The sequence below is a fragment of the Ranitomeya variabilis genome, chromosome 2 (assembly GCF_051348905.1).
Source record: "Ranitomeya variabilis isolate aRanVar5 chromosome 2, aRanVar5.hap1, whole genome shotgun sequence".
NCBI lineage: Eukaryota > Metazoa > Chordata > Amphibia > Anura > Dendrobatidae > Ranitomeya > Ranitomeya variabilis.
Window position 1 is genome coordinate 1,037,564,819 of NC_135233.1, and position 21,489 is coordinate 1,037,586,307.

The 21,489-nt window shown below is 47.0% G+C and overlaps 1 protein-coding gene and 1 long non-coding RNA gene across 4 annotated transcripts in view; one reads left to right on the forward strand and one right to left on the reverse strand.

Annotated features, from left to right (window-relative positions):
* KIDINS220 (kinase D interacting substrate 220) overlaps positions 1-13,001 on the reverse strand; it is a 152,723-nt gene extending 139,722 nt beyond the window's left edge. For all 3 annotated transcript variants that reach the window (XM_077291392.1, XM_077291391.1, XM_077291393.1), the window contains exon 1: positions 12,870-13,001. The gene's annotated coding sequence lies outside the window, so the exon portion shown is untranslated. The remainder of the gene's footprint in view (positions 1-12,869) is intronic.
* The window catches only part of LOC143808577 (uncharacterized), a 121,484-nt gene continuing 112,857 nt past the window's right edge, over positions 12,863-21,489 (forward strand). Inside the window, exon 1 of the long non-coding RNA XR_013221978.1 lies at positions 12,863-12,995. This is a non-coding gene — a long non-coding RNA (uncharacterized LOC143808577). The remainder of the gene's footprint in view (positions 12,996-21,489) is intronic.

Consider the following 21,489-nt stretch of genomic DNA (forward strand, 5'->3'; position numbering starts at 1 on the left):
TATACTCTTTGGCGCCATCGCTCTCATTCTTTAAGTCCTCATTGTTCACATCTGGCAGCTGTCAATTTTCCTCCAACACTTTTCCTTTCACTTTTTCCCCATTATGTAGATAGGGGCAAAATTGTTTGGTGAATTGGAACGCGCGGGGTTAAAATTTCACCTCACAACATAGCCTATGACGCTCTCGGGGTCCAGACGTGTGACTGTGCAAAATTTTGTGGCTGTAGTTGCGACGGTGCAGATGCCAATCCCGGACATACACACATTCAGCTTTATATATTAGATATACCTGTATGTAATCTCCTGTATATAGTATATACCTGTGTGTCATCTCACCTATATATAGTATATATCTGTGTGTCATCTCCTCCTATACATAGCATATACCTGTATGTCATCTCCTCCTGTATATACTATATACCTGTAGGTAATCTGCTCCTGTATATAGTATATACCTGTGTGTCATCTCCTCCTGTATATAGTATATACCTGTATGTCATCTCCTCCTGTATGTAGTATGTACCTGTATGTCATCTCCTCCTCTATATAGTATATACCTGTGTGTCATCTCTCCTGTATATAGTATATATCTGTGTGTCATCTCCTCCTGTATATAGTATATACCTGTGTGTCATCTCCCCTGTAAATAGTATATACCTGTGTGTCATCTCCTCCTGTATATAGTATATATCTGTATGTCATCTCCTCCTGTATTAGACCTCGTTCACACGTTATTTGGTCAGTATTTTTACCTCAGTATTTGTAAGCTAAAATGGCAGCCTGATAAATCCCCAGCCAACAGTAAGCCCACCCCCTGACAGTATATATTAGCTCACACATACACATAATAGACTGGTCATGTGACTGACAGCTGCCGGATTCCTATATGGTACATTTGTTGCTCTTGTAGTTTGTCTGCTTATTAATCAGATTTTTATTTTTGAAGGATAATACCAGACTTGTGTGTATTTTAGGGCGAGTTTCGTGTGTCAAGTTGTGTGTGTTGAGTTGCGTGTGGCGACATGCATGTAGGGACTTTTGTGAGATGAGTTTTGTGTGGCGACATGCGTGTAGCAACTTTTTGTGTGTCGAGTTGCATGTGACAGGTTAGTGTAGCAAGTTGTGTGCAGCAAGTTTTGCGCATGGCGAGTTTTGCGCGTGGCGAGTTTTATGTGTGGTGCCTTTTGAGTATGTGCAAGTTTTGTGTGAGGCAACTTTTGCATGTGTTGCAACTTTTGTGCATGTGGCAATTTTTCTGCGTGTGGCGAGTTTTCCATGAGGTGAGTTTTGCACGTGTGGCGAGTTTTGCATGTGGGGAGTTTTGCGCGTGGCGAGTTTTGAGCGCCGACTTTTGTGTTTCTACTTTTATGTGGCGAGGTTGGTGTATGTGTGGTGAAATGTGCGCTGAGGGTGGTATATGTGTTCGAGCACGTGGTGGTGTGTGGCGCATTTTGCGTGTGTGTTCATATCCCCGTGGTGGTGTGGTGAGTATCCCATGTCGGGGCCCCACCTTAGCAACTGTACAGTATATACTCTTTGGCGCCATCGCTGTCATTCTTTAAGTCCCCCTTGTTCACATCTGGCAGCTGTTAATTTGCCTCCAACACTTTTCCTTTCATTTTTTCCCCATTATGTAGATAGGGGCAAAATTGTTTGGTGAATTGGAAAGCACGGGGTTAAAATTTCACCTCACAATATAGCCTATGACGCTCTCGGGGTCCAGACGTGTGACTGTGCAAAATTTTGTGGCTGTAGCTGCGACGGTTCAGATGATTGATACATACATACATACATACATACATACATACATACATACATAGCTTTATATATTAGATTAAGCTTAAGATTAATAGGGGTGCCCAAACTTTTTCATATAACTGTAAATCAGTGTCCAGCCCATAGATCTTAACAGCTGAGAACAACCTGGAATTCTCTAGAATAAGGCCGGCGTCACACTGGTGAGTTTTACGGACGTATGAGTGCAGAAAATACATCCGTAAAATACGCATAACACACGGCACAATGATTCCCTATGTCCCAGCTCCTATCTGCCGTATTTTACTGATCAGTATTATACGGCTTTCTACGGCCGTACAAAATCGCAGCATGCTGTGTTTGTCAGCGTATTGCGCAAATAATACGCCAATGAAAGTCTATGGGGGCGAGAAAAATACGGATTCCACACGGACCAGCAGTGTGACTTGCGAGAAATACGCAGCGGTGTTATTGAAAAGCCGGTAATTCAATTGCCGGCTTTTCATTTCTCCTGCCTAAACCCGACAGGATATGAGACATGGTTTACATACAGTAAACCATCTCATATCCCCTTTTTTTGCATATTCCACACTACTAATGTTAGTAGTGTGTATGTGCAAAATTTGGGCGCTGTAGCTGCTAAAATAAAGGGTTAAATCGCGGAAAAAATTGGCGTGGGCTCCCGCGCAATTTTCTCCGCCAGAGTGGTAAAGCCAGTGACTGAGGGCAGATATTAATAGCCAGGAGAGGGTCCATGGTTATTGCCCCCCCCCCCCCCCCCCGTGGCTAAAAACATCTGCCCCCAGCCACCCCAGAAAAGGCACATCTGGAAGATGCGCCTGTTCTGGCACTTGGCCACTCTCTTCCCACTCCCGTGTAGCGGTGGGATATGGGGTAATGAAGGGTTAATGTCACCTTGCTATTGTAAGGTGACATTAAGCCAGATTAATAATGGAGAGGCGTCAATTATGACACCTGTCCATTATTAATCCAATTGTCTGAAAGGGTTAAAACACACACACACACACACACACACACACACACACACACGTTATTAAAAAGTATTTTAATGAAATAAACAAACAGGTTGTTTTAGTATTTTATTGCTCTCTTAATCCATCCGGAACACCCTTGGTTGGCAAAATAATAAACCCACAATATACATACCCTCTGATGAACTCTCAGGTCCCACGAGGTAATCCATCTGAAGGGGTTAATTATTTTACAGCCATGAGCTGCGCTAAAGCACTCGCTCGTGTCTGTAATCCCCGGGTGATGAAAGAAAAGCTGAGTGATCTGTACTTACATTGAGTTGCGGTGAGGCGCCCTCTGGTGGATGTTCTCATGAACTGGAGCCTTGGAAAAGTTCCCACGCTCGAGTTCATATGAGTTCATCCACCAGAGGGCGCCTCACCGCGACTCAATGTAAGTAATAATAATAATAATCTTTATTTATATAGCGCCAACATATTCCGCAGCGCTTTACAGTTTAACAGTAAAGATCACTCAGCTTTCATTCATTCCCCGGGGATTACAGACACCAGCGAGTGCTTTAGCGCAGCTCCTGCCTGTAAAATAATTAACCCCTTCAGATGGATTACCTCGTGGGACCTGAGAGTTCATCAGAGGGTATGTATATTGTGGGTTTATTATTTTGCCAAGCGAGGGTGTTCCGGATGGATTGAGAGAGCAATAAAATACTAAAACAACCTGTTTGTTTATTTCATTAAAATACTTTTTAATAACGTGTGTGTGTGTTTTTTAACCCTTTCAGACAATTGGATTAATAATGGATAGGTGTCATAATTGACGCCTCTCCAATATTAATCTGGCTTAATGTCACCTTACAATAGCAAGGTGGCATTTACCCTTCATTACCCCATATCCCACCGCTACACGGGAGTGGGAAGAGAGTGGCCAAGTGCCAGAATAGGGCCATCTTCCAGATGTGCCTTTTCTGGGGTGGCTGGGGGCAGATGTTTTTAGCCACGGGGGGCCAATAACCATGGACCCTCTCCTGGCTATTAATATCTGCCCCTCAGTCACTGGCTTTACCGCTCTGGCGGAGAAAATTGCGCGGGAGCCCACGCCAATTTTTTCCGCCATTTAACCCTTTATTTTTGCAGCTACAGTGCCCAAATTTTGCACATACACACTACTAACATTAGTAGTGTGGAATATGCAAAAATAGCCGGATTACTTACGGTAATGCTCTTTTAATGAGTCCATGACAGCACCCACTGGAGAGATAGGGATCCGCCCCAAGGAACAGGAAACCTACAGAGACATAAAAGGGGGGCGGTCCCCCTCTCCTCCTCAGTTTAATTTCAGAGTACCCGGAGGACCGCCAGTGTTAGTCAACCATCGCAATGTATCATCAGAATATAAACTTCATAGAAGTAATTACATTGGCTTTTATTAGGGAGGGATGTGACTGGGTGCTGTCATGGACTCATTAAAAGAGCATTACCGTAAGTAATCCGGCTATTTACCCTTCGCCATGACAGCACCCACTGGAGAGATTTCCAGAGACCAACACCTAGGGGGGGACCACCGTGCTGAGGATAGTCCTGCCAAAGTGTAGGTCAGAGTCGGAAGACAGGTCAAGCCTGTAGTGATTATAGAAAGTGGAAGGAGCCAACCAAGTTGCAGCCTTACATATATCCTCGATTGGCACGTTCCCTTTTTCGGCCCAGGAAGAAGCCATGGCTCTGGTGGAATGTGCTTTGATACCCTCCGGAGGTTCTTCATTTTTCATGGAATAGGCCAACCGGATAGCGTCTCTTATCCACCTGGATAATGTTGCTCTTGTGACTCCATATCCTTTCTTTTTGCCCTGGAAGGATATGAACAGAGCCCTACTCTGCCTCCAACTACTAGTTTTCTCAATATATTGCAAAACTACTCTCCTGACGTCTAGAGTATGGAATTTTTGTTCTTCAGGAGTAGAGGGGTCTTTAAAGAAAGTAGGAAGATGTATCTCTTGTGACCTGTGGAACTTCCCTGCTACCTTAGGAAGGTATAAGGGGTCCGGTTTTAAGATTAGTCTGTCATGAAATGTGAGAAGGTAAGGTTGATCTATCGACAAGGCCTGAATGTCGCTGACTCTTCTAGCCAATGTTAAGGCTACTAAGAAGGCTGTTTTTAACGACAAGTGTTTCAAAGATGCTGTGTCTATAGGCTCAAACGGAGATTCTGTTAGAGAGTCTAAGACTAGATTTAGATCCCAAGGAGCTACCCTAGGTATGTGGACAGGAGTAACTCGTTCACAGGCCGTGATGAAGCGGGATACCCATTTATTACCAGCAATATTATGGCCATAGAGGGCACCCAGAGCGGACACCTGGACCTTTAGTGTGTTAACTGACAGACCTAACTCTTTCCCTTTCTGCAGAAATTCTAGTATAGATTTTATTGGGACTTCAGAGGGGTTTGAACTAGTATGGAACTGAAGAAACTTCTTCCATACTTTGGTGTAAATTTTTGTTGTAGATGGTTTCCTGCTAAGCAGGAGTGTATCAATTAGGCCTTTTGAAAACCCCCTGGAATTTAGTATCTGCCTTTCAAATTCCAGGCCGTCAGGTGGAGGCTGTCCACCTGAGGGTGGAAGAAAGGTCCCTGAGAGAGAAGATTTGGGATTAAGGGAAGGACCCAAGGATCCGTCACCGACATCGACCGTAGGCATGAGAACCATGGTCTCTTGGGCCAGAATGGCGCTATCAGTATTATCCTGGCCTGCTCTTCCCTGATCTTCCGTATTACTTGTGGAAGCAGAATTATCGGAGGGAAAGCGTACGCTAGCTTGAATTGCCAGGGTGTTTGAAGAGCATCTAGAATGTCCGGGTGATCTGCACGGGACCGAGATGCGAATTTCTGGACTTGTTTGTTTTGTTTTGTAGCGAACAGGTCTATTTGGGGCTTGCCCCATAACAATGTTATCTTGTGGAAAATGTGAGGATTGAGACACCATTCTCCTTGATGAAGAGTGTGTCGACTTAGGAAGTCCGCTTGTTGATTGTCCTCTCCTTTGATGTGGACTGCCGAGAGGGACAACAGATGCTTTTCGGCCAGGATTAAGGTACTGTTTGCGGAAGACATTAGAGCGTCTGATCTTGTGCCGCCTTGTTTGTTTAAATACGCCACTGTCGTAGTGTTGTCTGAACAGATTCTGACGTGGCTTCCTCGTAGCTGTGGGAGAAATTGACGCAGTGCATAGTTTACCGCATTCAATTCTTTTAGGTTTGATGAATATAAATCCTCATTCTTATCCCAGGTTCCCTGGCAGAATCTATCTCCCATGTGTGCGCCCCACCCGTGGGGACTAGCGTCCGTAGTTATCGTGTGGGATGGAGATATTACCCAAGGGACACCCCCCGCTAGGTTGTCTTTATTTAGCCACCATTCTAAGGAGGATAAGACTTTCTCGGATAAAGTTATTTTCGATTCAAGGTGCCCCAGAAATTTTCTCTGTTCCCGAAGTATCTGATGTTGTAATGTTCGGGTATGAAGTTGTGCCCACTGAACGGCTGGAGTACAGGAGGAGAGGGATCCTAGCAAGGACATTCCTGCTCTCAGGGACATTTGAGGTTTGTGAATGGCCGCCACAACTTTACCCTCTATAAGAGATATTTTTTCTTGGGGAAGTAGACATTTTTGCTTTATGGAATCTAGATTAAATCCCAAAAATGTCTGAAGAGAAAGTGGGATGAGTCTGGATTTTTTATAGTTGACGATCCAGCCCAGGCTTTCTAAGGACGAGACAGTGTCAGCTAATCGTTCCGCACACTGAAGGGATGAATTTCCTACAACTAAAAAATCATCTAAGTAGGGAATGATTAATGTGTCTCTCTGGCGAAGGTAGGCCATTACTTCTAACATTACCTTCGTGAAGATCCTGGGTGCCGTGGAGAGACCGAAGGGCATGGCTGTATACTGGAAATGATGAATCTCCCCCTCAAGAGTTACTGCCACTCTTAAGTATTTTTGATACCTACTATGGATAGGGAGATGGTAGTAGGCATCTTTTAAATCAATGCCGCCCATTCTACAATTTGGAAAAAGGAGCTTAATGGCCGATCTAATAGACTCCATTTTAAACGTATAATTTTTAATAAACGTATTGAGTTTTTTAAGATTTATAATTGTTCGAAATGAACCATCGGGTTTAGGGATTAAAAATAACGGAGAGTAGAACCCTTTACCCTCTTTTCCCTTTGGCACCCTAACTAAAACATTTTTAACTATAAGACTTCTAATTTCCAGTTCAAGGGCCTTCTGTTGCACTGGTGAGGAAAGGGCTGTTAAAATAAAGGAATCATGGGGAATTTGGAGGAATTCTATTTTCATTCCTTCCTTAATAATATTTAGCACCCAGGAACTTGACGTGATTTTTCGCCATTGGGGAAAGAAAAATTTTAACCTGCCCCCTACTGGGGTGTCTGGTGTTTCAGAATTTGTTGTCTCTACGGAAGGGGGGGCCTTTGAACATAGTGCCACCCTGTTTTCCCTCTCTTGTGGCCCATCGTGACGATCTTTCATTTTGTGTTCTTTTCCCGAACGGCCTCTTCCTAAAGGTCTTCCTATAGAAAGGAATTGAGGGGTCAGGGAAGGCTTTTTTCCTCTCTTTTGCTTTTTTGAGGATCTCGTGTAATGCTTTCCCAAACAAAAACTCACCCTCACACGGAATAGCGCAGATCTTAGCCTTTGACTGCGTATCCCCCTTCCAGCTCTTCATCCATAACGCACGTCTGGCATTATTAATTAGACCGGCTGATCTTGCTGCAAGGCGAAGAGAGTCAGCTGAAGCATCGGCCATGAATGCTGCTGCACCTCTAATTAGTGGTATCGCATCCCGCAATTTTTGTCTGGAGACCCCCTGTTCGATCTGTTGATCCAGCTGATCAATCCAAACAAGCATGGATCTAGCTGTGCACGTGCTGGCAATTGATGGCTTAAATATGCCCGTGGAAGCCTCCCATGATCGTTTCAGTGACGATTCTGCCTTCCGATCTAGAGGATCAGAAAGTAGGCCCGCATCCTCTACTGGTAGAGCTGACTGTTTTGAGGTGGAGGCGACTGCAGCGTCCACCTTAGGGATTTTAGTCCATGAAATTAACTCCTCATCATTAAAGGGGTACTTCCTTTTGGAGGCTGACGGGAGGAAACCTCTCTGGTCCTGTTTCTCCCACTCCCTCTTTATCAGTGCCTTAACCGCCGGCATTACTGGGAATGCTCTTCTCTTCCTCTCTGCCAACCCTGCAAACATGATGTCTTGTGCAGTTTGGTTGTCTTTTGCATCCTCACAACCTATAGTATTCCTGATGGATTTTACTAGGTTGTCCACCCCATCAAGGGGAAAACAAGCTCGACCCTCAATGTCGGATTGTGTCGAGGAAGAGGATGATGCCTGCGAGGAGTCTGAGTGGATAACGCCTTCCTCCTCGGACTCAGAGCTGGATATAGCCTTTCCTTTCCCGGATTTTTTAGGGGGGGTACTGGCTTGTGAGATGGCCTGTAGTTCCTCTCTAATTATGGCCCGTATATCTGTGACTGACATAGATGGACTCTGCATTGTTTCCGCCATACATTGATTGCAGAGCTTTTTGGGGTGGGAATCTGGGAGAGACTCGTCACATAACGCACACTGTTTGTGTTTAGATTTCTGTCTCCTTTTGGCCTGGGAGAAGAAGACATTTGTGGAAAAAAGTGTCAGCTTTATAGGCAGAGGGGAATTACACTCACCCAGTGAAGCTGTACGGTACCGAAATAGGAGGTTGCGACTTTCTGGATCTTGAATCCTTGGTCTCGCTCCTGTGGCTGGCATCTGAGGACCTTTTGCTGGCTGGCTCACCTGCTGGGTCCACTGTTTTGCCTGGGGACGACATGTTGCATCGCCTGTGCGTTTGCAACTTCCCCCTTTTTATAGGCCAAGATCCGGTCTCTTTTTTTTTTTTTTTTTCTTTCCCCACAGCGGTGTACTGCGCATGCGCGAAACCGCGCTTTCCCTCACCGCTGTGTGGGTGACCCGGAAGTGCTCACCAGCCCCGGGGCAGTATGGGGATGTTTTCCCCACCGCTACCACGCACGCGCGGCCGCCATCTTGTCCGGCCTGCGCTATGGAGCGGTGTGCCGGCTGCCGCTGCAGCTGTGCCTCAGAACTCGGACCTCATACCTGGCGGTCCGCGTTTGGAGCTCCTTTTAGGGCCGCACATCTGCCGCAATGCCTTGTGGAACCGAGCAGCCTCCCGGACCATGCGTTCCATATGCCGGCCAGACGAGGGGGGAGCCGTCTAGCGGAGTCTCCCCCGACGCTGCTTCTGGACTGCATCCCCTGCCGTTCTCGCGGACACCGCACAGGTGGATGCATCTAGCCCAGGTATGCCTGTAATTCGAAGAATCCAGAGATCCTGTCCCCTGGGAACAGGAAACCTAAACTGAGGAGGAGAGGGGGACCGCCCCCCTTTTATGTCTCTGTAGGTTTCCTGTTCCTTGGGGCGGATCCCTATCTCTCCAGTGGGTGCTGTCATGGCGAAGGGTAAAAAAGGGGATATGAGATGGTTTTCTGTATGTAACCCATGTCTCATATCCTGTCGGGTTGGGGAAGGAGAAATGAAAAGCCGGCAATTGAATTACCGGCTTGTCACAAATAACGCGCTTAATTAAATCTAAATACAGAATATATATATATGTGTCTATATGTGTCTCAATGATATATATATATACATACATACATATATATATATATATATATATATATATACACTGTATATATGTTTTACCGAACATTTGAGCACATAAATCCATTAGATGTCAGTTTTGCAAGCCTGCGAGAAAATATCGCCGTACAGATGCCATACGGATTACATACGGAGGATGCCATGCGCAAAATACGCTGACACACCCTGACTACGGATCAATATTTTGGGAACATTTCTCCGTATTACGGCCGTAAAAAACGGACCGTATTGTCTTACGCTGAGTGTGACGCCGGCCTAAGACTTCAGATCTCAGACATCAATATATCATTTTATTCCGCGTCCTGTGACCTGCATGGCCATATAGGTGGTCACAACCACTTTTAAGACAGATCACAATATCAGATCAGTGGGGGTCCGACACCTGGCTCCCCCCCTCTGACCAGCAGTGGTAGCTGATCCATCCAATAGGTTTATATCTGGCAGATTTCAGAACAGCTGATTATTGATGATCTCCTGTATTACTATCTTGTGACCAAACCTGAGTCAGGCAGTGAGAAGCTGCCTGGGAGTCTCCCAGCTGACACTTATTTCCATTGCAGGCTCTTTATAAGGGTATGTGCACACGCTGCGGATTTTGCTGCGGATCCGCAGCGGATTTGACGCTGCGGATCCGCAGCAGTTATCCCAAAGTTTACAGTACCATGTAAACCTATGGGGAAAAAAAACGCTGTGCACATGCTGCGGAAAAATCAGCGCAGAAACGCAGCGGATTATTTTCCGCAGCATGTCAATTCTTTCTGCGGATTCCGCAGCGGTTTTCAACAAGCACCAATAGGAAAGTGCAGTTGAAAACCCGCAGAGGAATCCGCGAGAAAATCCGCAGTGAAAACCACAACGTGTGCACATACCCTCAAACTGTGTTTTTCCGAAAAGCTGCAACGTGTAAAGTAAAACACAGATGTCTGTGAAGAAGCAGCCGGACGCCATTTCACTGCGCTCCGGTTATGGCAGCCATGATCTGACAACGACGTGTCGCTCCTTACACCCTCCTAATGTCACAACATCAATGTCACAGAACTGCCAGCCTGCCAAGAAGACAGTATTCACCAGTGACCAGGCCATCCCCCTCCCGTCATGTCGGAGGATGCGGGTGGAGACCCCCCCTGGGTGCAGCCGTGAAGCAGTCAATGGAGGAGATTAGCAGAGCAATGTCCCCGTATTCAGAGACAAAGAGTCGGCGGCCATTCCTCTGCCTTTGTCTAACAGGAGACTGAAATGCGTCTAACACACAAAGATGGAAAATGGAGCAGCGTTTATTGGGCGCTCACACACCGGATCAGAACCACGGCCGATCCCAAACCTCAGAAATGGGACAAAAATATGTAATAAATAATACAAAGAGAAACACAGGGGGAGCATGGAAATTATGAGGATGCAGGAGCCACCCGGAAAAACATCGGGTGGGGGGGATAGAGCATGGAAAGGATGAGGATGCAGGAACCCACCGGAAAAACACCGGGCGGGGGGGGGGGGGGGGGGGGGGGAGGCGATAGAGCATGGAAAGGAAGAGGATGCAGGAGCCCACCGGAAAAACACCGGGCGGGGGCAATAGAGCACGGAAAGGATGAGGATGCAGGAGCCCACCGGAAAAACACCGGGCGGGGGCAATAGAGCACGGAAAGGATGAGGATGCAGGAGCCCACCGGAAAAGCACCGGGCGGGGGCAATAGAGCATGGAAAGGATGAGGATGCAGGAGCCCACAGGAAAAACACCGGGCGGGGGCAATAGAGCATGGAAAGGATGAGGATGCAGGAGCCCGATAGAGCATGGAAAGGATGAGGATGCAGGAGCCCACCGGAAAAACACGGGGCGATAGAGCATGGAAAGGATGAGGATGCAGGAGCCCACCCCACCCAGGATGAGACAATAACCAGCACGCAGAACACGAGGGGACGGAGACTTGAAGCAAGAACAGATCACAGCACAGATGAAGTTGTCATTTACTGTAAATCAAACACGGCGGACGCAAACATACTGTAAACTGTGCAGAATAAATGCAGCTCTGCTACATGCGAGTCACAAACACCAGGGTCAGCAGGAATACAGGGAGCTGGGAGAGGCGGCACAGGTATAGCACCAGCACTTCTGATGTTTCCCTTGGAACAACTGGTGGTCTCAGGCGTTCGTTTTCCATCATACATATTAAAAGAAAAAAAAAAAACACACGATTTCCACCTGTGGTTGTGCTCTAAGAAAAAGACAGCACTCAGATCACGGGTGGACGGCGGTGTCCGTGTGCCGTGTTGTTTTTTTTTTTTCACAGACCCATTGCTTCGAATAGGAGAGGTGGATCCGAGTCTTTGGATAAAAACAGGTCTTTTTTTTTACAAATACAATTTAGACAGGAAAAAAAACGAAAAAAAAAACCACATGAATGTGTCAACGGCCCCATAGACTACATAGACTATAAGGGGTACGAGTCCGAGCCCTGAAAACACTGATAGAACGCGTACGTAGAAAACTGATGTGTGAACGAGGCCTTAGGCTGTGTGCACACGTTGCGGATTGGGGGGCAGAAATTTCTGCACAAAATCTGCATCTCCTGGCAGAAAACGCAGGTGCAGATTTTTTTATGAGGATTTTGTGCGTTTTTTACCCCTGCGGATTTCTATAATGGAATGGTGCAGAAATGCTGCAGATCCACACAAAAGAAGTGACATGCTACTTCGTTTGATCTGCAGCAGTTTTCATGGGGAATTTTCCGCACAGCATTTTTGTTTCTATTGATTTACATTGTACTGTAAATCACAGTGCGGATCCGCAGGAAATCAGCATCGCTTCCACATAGCCTTACTGTGACATCACCACTCACTGACACGTCACCCACTCTGTGCACAGTGATGTCAGCCGTGTCCGGTCACCCACAAGGGACCGACCTGCCACATTACTGAGCGCCCGTATGACATCATCAGCGGCAATGACGTCACAAGGAAACCACACTGGCATCCCGGGCCATCATCGCCACTGTGCCGTCACACTCCTGGGGATGCGGGCAGCACTGGTCACCATTTATATGGACTGTCAGGAATTTCCAGACAGTGACAACCCTCCACACACCGGACCCCCAGAATGGCCCACCCTGTGCGGAGAGCCCAGACATACAGCTGTCCATCTATAGGGCAAGTACCTCTTATAATGACATCACCGGCCTACAGAGGGACACAACAGCCCTGTGACGTCACCACACTCACTCTGACCCATCACCAGCCTATGACGTCACCAGCAGGTCCAACTAAGCCAGAACGAAGTCAGCGGGTAACGTCAGAGAAACCTGCTGCGCGTACTGCTGTGAGCTATAGCTACACGTCTATCCCCACATACTAATATGTACAGCTGTATACTCGGACATGTCTCACCGAGTACACCGGGCTCCGTCACAGCCGGGACCGTCAACAGGACGCCATCTTTTCTCTCCGGCGAGTAGACGGACTGAGCTGATCATGTGACCACCAGAGAGACGAGAGTGACGTTTGGCAGCTGAGGTAGGGGCGTGGTCTTTGTGGCAAATGGGCCAATGGCTGTGAAGGAGGGGCGTGGCTACGAATCCTGGTCTTGTTTGCAGAAGCAGGGAGCCTGAGCTTATTACCATGGTGATTGTTGGTGGTCGACTGAGGGCCGCCGCTGGTCACACAGTCGGTCAGAGGGCTGTGGTGGGAGTCTGCCGCCATTACCGGTGCTGTGCTACCGTGTGTGAGCGCACAATGCGGCCACTGGAGATAGAGATAGATTTATTTTGTTTTTTATTTCAGTGCGTTACACATCCGCAACATGTCAATTTCCCTAGCTAGATTCACATTGCGTTTTATGCATGCGTTAAACGGACAGCGTTAATGCAAGTGCCGAAAAAGATCACGTTATGCCATAGCGCTAGCGCGGATGCTCTATCTGCGCTAGCGGGGACGGCCCCCGAAACGCTGCAGCCCGCGTCCCAGGGTCCGTCACAGAATGACGGCACATCGCTAGCGCACGCCCATTATGGCAAGCGTTGGCGATGCGCCTGATAATAGGGGTTAATGGCAGCGTTAACGGACCGCGTTATGCCGCGGTGTAACACAGTCCGTCTAACGGACTGCCATAATGCAGTGTGACCCCAGCCTTATGGGAGCGCGGAGTTAGGGTATGTTTCCACGGTCAGGATTGCATCAGGATTTGACGCGGGTAAAATCTGCACCAAATATGCACCTGAGGTCACTGGCAGGTCACCTGCGTTTTTCATGCGTTTTTTGATGCGTTTTTTTTCATGCGGATTTGTGTGTGTTTTTGTAAGCTAAATAAAGATATATATATAAAAAAAAAGAATTGTACTGTAATTTCTTGTCCAACCTCTTCATTTACATACTCCATTGAAGAATAATGTTTAGACACAGATAGATAATAGATAGATAGATATGGGATAGATAGAAAGATAAGGTAGATTCGATAGATAGATACGATCAATAGATAATACCAAGCCTGATGTTTAGTAATAATGGTAATAAAGAGGCCGGGATCACACATGTGAGAAACTCGGACGAGTTTCGCATCCAGGGGCGTAACGACCGCGACCGGGCCCCGCAGGTCAGGGGCCCCGGGCCGGCAGGTCAGAGCAGGGCCTGGCTGGACATCGGGCACTTCTGGCAAATGCCAGAAGAGCCGATGCAAGTAGTGGGCCGCTGCACTGTTCCTCCCCCCGCCGCCGCATTTAACTATACCGGCGTCTATGACACCGGTATAGTTCAATGCAATGATGGAGGAGAGCGTCACCTGATGCTCCCTCTCCCATCATTCCCTGCTCTGCCTCTGACAGTACACTGCGAGTGCGCGATGACGTCATATCATCGCGCACCTGCAGTGTCCTGGGCAGACTTCAGCCGCCAGGAGCAGCGCGGGCAAAAGGAAATGTGAGGAGTTTTTTTTTTTTCTTTTTAACCGGACTGTGGGGCCATTATCGGGGGGGGGGGGGGATGAGATGCGGGCTGTGCTCTATATACCCCTGTGCTGGCTGTGCTGTATATACCCCTGTGCCGGCTGTGCTGTATGTACCCCTGTGCCGACTGTGCTGTATATACCACTGTGCGGGCTGTGCTGTATATACCCCTGTGCTGGCTGTGCTGTATATACCCCTGTGCGGGCTGTGCTGTATATACCCCTGTGCGGGCTGTGCTGCATATACCCCTGTGCGGGCTGTGCTGTATATACCCCTGTGCGGGCTGTGCTGTATATACCCCTGTGCGGGCTGTGCTGTATATACCCCTGTGCCGGCTGTGCTGTATATACCACTGTGCGGGCTGTGCTGTATATACCACTGTGCGGGCTGTGCTGTACATACCACTGTGCGGGCTGTTGTTGTGGATTCTGTTTGTGGGCTCCCTCTGGTGGTTACTGCTGGTACTGGGTGACTTTGGTGGGTTGCGGCCTTTGGTTTCCACCTGTCCATCAGTGGCTGGGTGTTTCCTATTTTACCTGGCCTTTCTGTCATTTCCCTTGCCGGCTATCAATGTATTCAGATGTGCTCTGTTTGGTTCCTGCCTACCTGCTCCCAGATCTTTCAGGATAAGCTAAGTGCTGATTTTCAGTTGTTTGGTTTTTTGTCCAGCTTGCTTATTATGTCTCTATGCTAGCTGGTAGCTCTAGTGGACTGAGGTTCTCCCCATGTGCCATGAGTTGGCACATGGGTTCTTGTAATCTCAGGATGGTTTTTTTGATTAGGGTTTTTTGCTGACCGCTCAGTCCCCTTTTGTATCGTTCTGCTTTCTAGTTTACAGCGGGCCTCAATTTGCTAAAACTATATATATCATCTCTATGTGTGTGCCTTCCTCTCATTTCACCGTCAATACATGTGGGGGGCAACTATATCTTTTGGGGTTCATTCCGCTGGAGGCAAGTGAGGTCTTTATTTTCTCTGCAGTGCTAGTTAGCTCTTAGGCTGGTGCGTGGCGTCTAGAACCAACGTAGGCACGCTCCCTGGCTATCTCTAGTTGCGTTTGTCAGGCGTAGGGCAGCGGTCAGCCCAGGTTCCATCACCCTAGAGCTCGTCCGTAATATATTTGTACTTTGCTTGTCCTGTGCTATCCCTAGCCATTGGGATTCATGACAGTATAGCCGGCCCACAAAGTGTTAATTGTTTGGGCTGAAGCAGGAGAAAGAGAAGTGTTTAAGGGAAATTTTTTTTTTTTTTTTTTCCCTTCAGAGTTTTGCTGCCTAGCCCTTAATTGCTGTCTAGCTGCTTCTTACCTCCTCTTAACCCTTGGCTCTGATCTTAGCTGTTTATCATGGATGTCCAGAGTTTGGCTTCCAGCCTGAGTAATCTCGCGGCAAAAGTTCAAAACATACAGGATTTTGTTGTTCACACTCCCATGTCTGAACCTAGAATTCCTATTCCAGAGTTGTTTTCTGGAGATAGATCTACCTTCATGAATTTCAGGAACAATTGTAAATTGTTTCTTTCTGTAAAATCTCGCTCCTCTGGAGACCCTGCTCAACAGGTCAAGATTGTTATATCTTTCCTGCGGGGCGACCCTCAGAATTGGGCATTTGCATTGGCACCAGGGGATCCTGCATTGCTCAGTGTGGATGCGTTTTTTCTGGCATTGGGATTGCTCTATGAGGAACCTAACCTGGAGATTCAGGCTGAAAAGGCTTTATTAGCCCTCTCTCAGGGGCATGATGAAGCGGAGATATATTGTCAGAAGTTTCGGAAATGGTCGGTGCTTACTCAGTGGAATGAGTGCGCCCTGGCTGCAAACTTCAGAAATGGTCTTTCTGAGGCCATTAAGGATATTATGGTGGGGTTCCCTACGCCTACAGGTCTGAATGAGTCTATGGCCATTCAGATTGATCGGCGTTTACGGGAGCGCAAACCCGTGCACCAGTTGGCGGTGTCTTCTGAACAGGCACCTGAGACTATGCAATGTGATAGAATTCAGTCCAGAAGTGAACGGCAAAATTATAGGCGGAAAAATGGATTGTGTTTCTATTGTGGTGATTCAGCTCATGTTATATCAGCATGCTCTAAACGCACAAAAAGGGTTGATAAATCTTTTGCCATTGGTACTCTGCAGCCTAAGTTCATTTTGTCTGTGACTCTGATTTTTTCACTGTCTTCCATTTCCGTCGATGCCTATGTGGATTCAGGCGCTGCCCTGAGTCTTATGGATTGGTCATTTGCTAAACGCTGCGGTTTTAGTCTGGAACCTCTGGAAGTTCCTATTCTTCTGAAGGGAATTGATTCTACACCATTGGCTATGAATAAACCGCAGTATTGGACACAAGTGACCATGCGCATGACTCCCGTTCATCAGGAGGTGATTCGCTTCCTTGTACTTTATAATTTACATGATGTACTAGTGCTTGGTCTGCCATGGTTACAAACTCATAATCCTGTCCTGGACTGGAAAACAATGTCTGTGTTAAGCTGGGGATGTCAGGGGGTTCATGATGATGCACCTCCGATTTCAATCGCTTCATCTACTCCTTCTGAGATCCCTGCGTTTTTGTCTGACTATAGGGATGTTTTTGAGGAGCCTAAGCTCAATTCGCTCCCTCCGTATAGAGATTGTGACTGTGCTATAGAATTGATTCCTGGCAGTAAGTTCCCTAAGGGTCGTTTATTTAATCTGTCACTGCCAGAGCATACTGCTATGCGGAATTATATTAAGGAGTCCTTGGAAAAGGGACATATTCGTCCATCTTCGTCCCCTCTGGGAGCAGGTTTTTTTTTTTGTGGCAAAAAAAGATGGTTCCCTGAGGCCTTGTATAGATTATCGCCTTCTGAATAAGATTACAGTCAAGTATCAGTATCCATTGCCATTATTGACTGATTTGTTTGCTCGCATTAAGGGGGCTAGGTGGTTCACTAAGATAGATCTTCGCGGTGCGTATAATCTGGTGCGGATAAAACAGGGTGATGAGTGGAAAACCGCATTTAATACGCCTGAGGGCCATTTTGAGTATTTGGTAATGCCTTTTGGACTCTCCAATGCTCCGTCAGTCTTTCAGTCCTTTATGCACAATATTTTCCGTGAATATCTGGATAAGTTTATGATTGTGTATTTGGATGATATTTTGGTGTTTTCTGATGACTGGGAGTCTCATGTTCTACAGGTCAGGAAGGTGTTTCAGGTTCTGCGGGCCAATTCTCTGTTTGTGAAGGGCTCAAAGTGTCTCTTCGGAGTCCAGAAGATTTCTTTTTTGGGGTACATTTTTTCTCCTTCTACTATTGAGATGGATCCCGTCAAGGTTCAGGCGATTTGTGACTGGACACAACCTACATCTGTTAAGAGCCTTCAGAAGTTCTTGGAGTTTGCTAATTTTTATCGTCGGTTCATTGCTAATTTTTCCAGTATTGTTAAACCTTTGACTGATTTGACTAAAAAGGGTGCTGATGTTGCTGATTGGTCTCCTGCGGCCGTGGAGGCCTTTCAGGAACTTAAGCGCCGGTTTTCTTCTGCTCCGGTGTTGTGTCAACCAGATGTTTCACTTCCTTTTCAGGTTGAGGTTGATGCTTCCGAGATTGGAGCGGGGGCGGTTTTGTCACAGAGAAGTTCTAATGGCTCGGTGATGAAGCCATGTGCATTCTTCTCTAGAAAATTCTCGCCCGCCGAGCGCAATTATGATGTGGGTAATCGGGAGCTTTTGGCCATGAAGTGGGCATTTGAGGGGTGGCCAGGTCTTTTTGGTGGCCTTCCTTGTCTAGGGATGTGCGTACCTTTGTGCAGTCTTGTGAAGTGTGTGCTCGAGCTAAGCCTTGCTGTTCTCGGGCCAGTGGGTTGTTGTTATCCTTGCCCATCCCGAAGAGGCCTTGGACGCACATTTCCATGGATTTTATTTCTGATCTCCCGGTTTCACAGAAAATGTCCGTTATCTGGGTTGTGTGTGACCGCTTTTCTAAGATGGTTCATTTGGTGCCCTTGCCTAAGTTGCCTTCCTCCTCTGAGTTGGTCCCTTTATTTTTTCAGAACGTGGTTCGTTTGCATGGGATTCCGGAGAATATCGTTTCTGACAGGGGATCCCAGTTTGTGTCTAGATTTTGGCGGACGTTTTGTGCCAAGATGGGCATTGATTTGTCTTTCTCGTCTGCATTCCATCCTCAGACGAATGGCCAGACGGAGCGAACTAATCAGACCTTGGAAACTTATTTGAGGTGTTTTGTTTCTGCTGATCAAGATGACTGGGTTGCTTTTTTGCCACTGGCCGAATTTGCTCTTAATAATCGGGCTAGTTCGGCCACGTTGGTCTCTCCTTTTTTTTGTAATTTGGGGTTTCATCCTCGTTTTTCCTCTGGTCAGGTGGAGCCTTCGGATTGTCCTGGAGTGGACGTGGTGGTGGACAGGCTACATCAGATTTGGAATCAGGTGGTGGACAATTTGAAGTTATCTCAGGAGAAGACTCAGCAGTTTGCTAATCGCCGTCGCCGCGTGGGTCCCCGACTTCTTGTTGGGGATTTGGTGTGGTTGTCTTCTCGTTTTGTCCCTATGAAGGTCTCTTCTCCTAAGTTCAAGCCTCGGTTCATCGGTCCTTATAGGATCTCGGAGATTCTTAACCCTGTATCTTTTCGTTTGGATCTCCCAGCATCGTTTGCTATTCATAATGTGTTCCATCGGTCGTTGTTGCGGAGGTATGAGGTGCCCGTTGTTCCTTCGGTTGAGCCTCCTGCTCCGGTGCTGGTGGAGGGAGAATTGGAGTATGTTGTTGAGAAGATCTTGGATTCTCGTGTTTCCAGACGCAAACTCCAGTATTTGGTTAAGTGGAAGGGTTATGGTCAGGAGGATAATTCCTGGGTGGTCGCCTCCGATGTTCATGCGACTGATTTGGTCCACGCCTTCCATAGAGCTCACCCTGATCGCCCTGGGGGTTCTCGTGAGGGTTCGGTGACCCCTCCTCAAGGGGGGGGTACTGTTGTGGATTCTGTTTGTGGGCTCCCTCTGGTGGTTACTGCTGGTACTGGGTGACTTTGGTGGGTTGCGGCCTTTGGTTTCCACCTGTCCATCAGTGGCTGGGTGTTTCCTATTTTACCTGGCCTTTCTGTCATTTCCCTTGCCGGCTATCAATGTATTCAGATGTGCTCTGTTTGGTTCCTGCCTACCTGCTCCCAGATCTTTCAGGATAAGCTAAGTGCTGATTTTCAGTTGTTTGGTTTTTTGTCCAGCTTGCTTATTATGTCTCTATGCTAGCTGGTAGCTCTAGTGGACTGAGGTTCTCCCCATGTGCCATGAGTTGGCACATGGGTTCTTGTAATCTCAGGATGGTTTTTTTGATTAGGGTTTTTTGCTGACCGCTCAGTCCCCTTTTGTATCGTTCTGCTTTCTAGTTTACAGCGGGCCTCAATTTGCTAAAACTATATATATCATCTCTATGTGTGTGCCTTCCTCTCATTTCACCGTCAATACATGTGGGGGGCAACTATATCTTTTGGGGTTCATTCCGCTGGAGGCAAGTGAGGTCTTTATTTTCTCTGCAGTGCTAGTTAGCTCTTAGGCTGGTGCATGGCGTCTAGAACCAACGTAGGCACGCTCCCTGGCTATCTCTAGTTGCGTTTGTCAGGCGTAGGGCAGCGGTCAGCCCAGGTTCCATCACCCTAGAGCTCGTCCGTAATATATTTGTACTTTGCTTGTCCTGTGCTATCCCTAGCCATTGGGATTCATGACAGGCTGTGCTGTATATACCACTGTGCGGGCTGTGCTGTATATGCCACTGTGCGGGCTGTTGTGAATTCTATTTTTGGGCTCCCTCTAGTCACAAGCGGTACTGTGTAGTGTTGTCTTTCTGCAGGTTGGCTGCATCAACTGGTTCGTTATCCTTGGTTGGTTTCCTATTTAGCTCACCTGGAGACTCAGTTCCTTGCCTGCTATCAATGTATTCAGTGCTCTTCAGATTCCTTGTGTCTACCTTGCTCCCAGTCTCTCCAAGACAAGCTAAGTTTTTGTTTGATCATTTTTTGATTATCAGTGTTCATTATGTTTTTAGTCCAGCTCACTAAAATGTGATTTCCTCGCTTGCTGGTTGCTCTAGGGGACTGAGTTTCTCCCCCCACACCGTTAGTTGGTGTGGGGGTTCTTGAAATCTCAGAGTGGATATTTTGTAAGGGTTTTTTACTGACCGCATAGATTCCCTTTTCTATTTTCTATTATCTAGTATTAGTGGGCCTCATTTGCTGAATCTGCTTTCACCCCTGTGTATGTGCCTTCCTCTTACCTCACCGTTATTATCTGTTGGGGGCTTCTATATCTTTGGGGATTATTTCTCTGGAGGCAAGAGAGGTCTTTTCTTTCTCTCTAGGGGTAGTTAGTTCCTCAGGCTGGCTAGAGACGTCTAGGATATTTAGGCACGTTCACCGGCTACTTCTAGTGTGTTTGGATAGGTTCAGATTTGCGGTCAGTCCAGTTTGCCACCTCCCTAGAGCTTGTCCTATGTTTGTTACTTAGCTGGAGTAATTTGTGATCCTCAACCACTTAGGATCATAACAGTATAGCAGGCCAAAAAGTGTTTAATGCATCGCAGAAGTGGGATAAAAAGAAGACCTGAGTACATTTTTTTTTTTTTTTCCTCCCGCTTTTCCTTTGCTGCAGTCTGTTTAGCTTCTTTCATCCCCTTGAACTCTGGGTGGTTTTGAGCTCAGCTGCAGACATGAATGTTCAGACTCTGACTTCTAGTGTGGATCATCTTACTGCACGGGTGCAAAGTATTCAGGATTTTGTTATTCATAGCCCTATGTCAGAACCATAGATACCCATTCCTGAGTTGTTTTCTGGAGATAGATCTAGGTTTCTAAATTTTAAGAATAATTGTAAGTTATTTCTATCTCTGAGACCTCGTTCCTCTGGTGATTCCGCTCAGCAAGTTAAAATTGTTATCTCCTTGTTGCGCGGCGACCCTCAAGATTGGGCTTTCTCTCTGGCGCCAGGAGATCCTGCATTGCTTAATGTGGATGCATTTTTTCTGGCTCTTGGACTGCTTTATGAGGAGCCTAATCTTGAGAATCAGGCAGAAAAAGTGTTG